The sequence below is a fragment of the Thunnus albacares genome, chromosome 5 (genome assembly GCF_914725855.1).
Source record: "Thunnus albacares chromosome 5, fThuAlb1.1, whole genome shotgun sequence".
Classification (NCBI taxonomy): Eukaryota; Metazoa; Chordata; class Actinopteri; order Scombriformes; family Scombridae; genus Thunnus; species Thunnus albacares.
In genome coordinates, this window is record NC_058110.1 from 201,285 (window position 1) to 205,632 (window position 4,348).

At 40.0% G+C, this 4,348-nt stretch overlaps 1 long non-coding RNA gene across 1 annotated transcript; it reads right to left on the reverse strand.

The window, feature by feature from the left end:
• Nucleotides 1–236: 236 nt before the first annotated feature.
• LOC122983190 lies at nt 237–1,635 on the reverse strand. The gene is made up of 2 exons (XR_006403618.1): nt 1,377–1,635; nt 237–302 (listed from the first exon to the last, which is right to left on the reverse strand). It is a non-coding gene; the product is annotated as an uncharacterized LOC122983190 (long non-coding RNA).
• Between the last annotated feature and the right edge of the window lie 2,713 nt (nt 1,636–4,348).

Below are 4,348 nucleotides of genomic sequence, written 5' to 3' on the forward strand. Positions count from 1 at the left end.
CTTGATTCAAATAATGAAGTGCAAGTCTGAGCATTACATTATGTTTATCTAGGAAGAATCCATCAATCTTGCCTTGAGTTTGTCAGACAGTGGAATCACCAACGATTGAGAACTGAGCAACACATTGGCATGAGCAGTGGTGTTTTTAAAAAATTGGTGGGGCAACAACTACTTCAATAGATAGGCTACATACCAGGAAAACTACAGTACTTGCTCTTGCTACTGATGTGTTTTTAACATGTTATGGGTCCATGCATGGCTCCACAAAACACTTTTAACAACAAAGTGGCTTCTAGCAGGTCCTGTACACATAAACAGAGGAAGAGAGAGAGAGAAATTACACAAGTTACATCACCACTGTCACAAGCCTGAATTACACAACACGTAGTTCCCACCGAGCAATCTGATTGGTCAACTAGACATTTAGAACAGCACACCTAGCCGTGTTCAAATGAAAAAAGCCTTATCACTAAAAATATTATGTGTGGCTTTGCTAGTGTCTTTGATTTGTTTTGTTTTGTGGGGGATCTGCGGTGAAAACCCGGAGTGGAGTTTTGAGTTAATGTTTGTGAAAGTGGATTGAACTGAACTGATTAGGGGTTGTGGGGAAAACAAAACGGACCCTTTACTGGGTGGATTGAACTCTGAGACTGAGACGAGTTACACACACACACACACAGAAAAACCTGAACCCTTCCTCACTCTTCATCATTATCTGGCTCCCCCACACACAGCTAAACTTAACCATTTTCCCTTCAGTTGAGAGTTTATCTCAGCTTCCACTCCAGCATCCTCCATCAGCTGTGCCGGTGCTGTGGCGCTACTAGCTTACAAATATATGTGAAGTTTGCGGACGTAGTAGCTAAATCTGTCCATGGAAAAAATATTTTTCTCAACGAATATCTTAGTTACAACGAGATTGAGCTAGCAAAGCAGTTTTGTGTCTATATGTGTTGTATTTATTCAGTTTGGGAAAAGCCACGATCTCTAGAAAGCATTAGCTGAAGTTGGCTGGTTGACTCACGACAGTGATGCGTTCAGGAACGAGGCGCCTGAACGCATCACTGAAGCACAACCTCTCTGAAATATTGATTCATTAATAATGCGATATTATATCGTCATAAGCCGACACAGCCAAGCTCAGAACAAATCAGCCTACATGGCCATGAACGAACAGCAAAGAGCTCGACACTACAACGAAGTGCAAAGACAACTTTTTAAGGATACTAATCTATTCTGTGACAACAACTTTATGACAACAACCTCAGTAGATAAGCACGGACACACTGACACTCGTCACCATCTACATCAATCGATCCAGCACAACAATATGGCCAATGCACGGACCAGAACCACCAAAATATACTTTCACTTACCAGCTGACGGCTCAGAAAAGGGCAGCATGGCGGTTTTTCCTCCCGCGGTTAATTTAACCAGCAGTTTGAGTGATGACAGTACTCCGTGGCTGCTGGGCTCCGAGGCGCTTTAAATCCAGTTTCTCCTCCAAATAAAGGCTTTGTACCCTGTGCTTGGTTATGAAATCCACTTAATTCATTCAAGTTTGCTAGCGTTGGAGGAAAGTCTCCCCTCTTTTGCCGACTGTAAATTTCAAGCTCGCGCTGTAGCCGCACTGCAGCGTCATTTGAAATATTTTAAATGACGCTGCTGCGGGGCGGCGGGCTGTCTGCCCCACATGTCATCACATCTACATCTACATTGAACACATGAACACTCATATCTTCCCACGTACAACACACATTGCATTGTGAGCATAGATGTATTATAAGAGCTCTTATTATACATCCATGATTGTGAGAGAGGGGCTAGTCCCACATTCACGCCGGCCACCGTAGGCCCGCTGCGGACGTGAATCAGGAAAACGCAGTCTGAAGCAGCAAGACAGGGAACAACTGAAAATGAACTAAAATCATAACACTAATTATAATGCAATTTAGGAAGATGCTATATTCATACATAATCAATTATAGCAGATAAAACATTGAAAATTGATAATAAAATCATTTGTGTTACTTTTTAACCAGCTGTTAATGTTTATATATATTTTTTTCAATATCCCTAATTAGCTTTCCACAGAAACAGCCCAGTCATTTAGTAATGCCAATCTTTTCTCTACAATTGCCTTTTTAAATCCTGTTAAAAGCCACCAAACAAACAAACTATCAGGTTGTACACATCAGCAAAATATCTTCTGCCCAGTACCAAGCAGCTGTTCCCCCAGTAACACCAGCCGAGACACCAGTGACAATGAGTAGCATTGTTATCTATACATGTCTGCACATTATCTATAGTATAATTATATCTATATTATTATTAGTAGTGGTATTAGTATTATCTCTTTGTGTAAAGATATAAGCCTGCCATTTTAATTGTAACATTATATATAGTAATTATATTGTATATTATTAATAATATTAATTATATATTATACTGAGACTCCTCAGTGTTGTTTGTTTATGTTAGTATATATTTCTCCTTGTGTCTTCATTTCTTTTTTCACACAGCTTTGTAAATATTTCTATTTCATGTATTTATTTGTTCACTGTTGACGTATTGATGTTAATTGATTGAATTAAGTTATGTATTGTTGTTTGTATTTCATGTATATTGTTACACAGTTCTGCATTCATCTATTATTAGCAGCCATATGTTCTCTATAGTTAACCTGGTCTTTCAGGTTCACATGATCCGACTCCAACATTGTTCATTTGAGACTTTCTGGTGTCTAGCAGCACGCTGCTGAATGACGTTTACATTTAGCTGTTTTCAAAAGACCCTCAGCCAACCTACATTTATAATTGTACCTATCCTCCTGTATTTCTGTTAAACCTGCTTTAAATCAAACATGTTCAGCATCAAATTAAAGCTTAAATGATCTTCTTTGCAACAAGTATTGACTTTCCAGCCTAGCACAGCCATAGCATTGGTAAACTTCTCCAAATACAGAAACACACGCTCTGATATGAACACAGCAATAAAAAGTATTATCTCTCTGGAGGACTGAATTTAGATTTTAATTTGTCACAAATGTCACAAATCAAGCAGAAAACACAAATTAAAAGATCAACTAGTGAAAATGAATCAGTACTTACTCGTCCTGCTATTTTCCTCAAGAAAGTCTTCTTCACAAAAAGAAAAGAACAACAACCTCTGAACCACCGCTGACGAGACACTGAGACTTTAAAGACTCATTAACATGTCAGTGAGGAGAGCTAACTGGACACTTGGCTTTATAGACAGCCCTGTGCTTCAGTCTCATTCTGACAAACTGACATTCTTGCATAATCATATGTTCATGTTTGCTTGTTTTTTGTTCAGTCTTTTGGACCTTTAAAGTTGAAACAGATCATGTTTTATTGTAAGGAGCCGTGTTTTGAATAAAGGCTTTTAATTGAATCCTAGTGTTTTTGTTCCTGCTCCATTCATCAGTGCCTGAAGTTTTTCCTTCCATTGATGATAATATCTCATGAAATAACCCACTAGTGTTCAGTCTGATGGTCAGCTGAGCTGTACGTATCACACACAGGTATCACATGACGTGACCACAAAATCATGTTGTGGGATCTTTTCTAAGTTGATCTATTAGAGTAGATGGAGTTTACATGCCCTTTTTCTGTTGGTATTGTGTTTGATCTATCACTACGTTTAGTGCAGTAAAGGATCTGATTACTTCAGATCGGCTGTGGTTCAGGAGGTAGAGCGGGTCGTCCACTAATCGGAAGATCGGCGGTTCGATTCCCGGCTCCTCCAGTCCACATGTCGATGTGTCCTTGGGCAAGACACTTAACCCCAAATTGGTCCTGATGGCTGAACCATCAGTGTATGAATGTGTGTGAATGGTTAGCTTCCTCTGATGGGCAGGTGGGGACCTTGCATGGTCGCCCCTGTACCCATTCAGCGTGTGAATGTGTGTGAATGTGATTCGTAGTGTAAAAAGCGCTTTGAGTGGTTGGAAGACTAGAAAGGCGCTATACAAGTACAGTCCATTTACCATTCTTCCACCTATGATTGTAGCTTATACAAACTTGATAAGATGTCAAGAGGCTGTACTTTTCTTTCTAAATTGTTGCCTGTGTGTCATCTAGGCAGTGACCATCGGGTGGTGCTAAACATCTGACATGGCTCCTGCTCCGCTGCACCAGCCTGTGGGGGAATGGTGGAAGTTTACATGTGTGTTAGAGGCACACAGACAGCTGAACAGAGGCCCACAGATTGTGAGGTAGGTTTCAGACAGCCCCATGTTATGTCTTTCATTCAAAAATTGACTTCAGTCATAACTGTGTTTCATACACACAGAGACAGTTAAAGCACCTCCACTTCATTGTTTTCT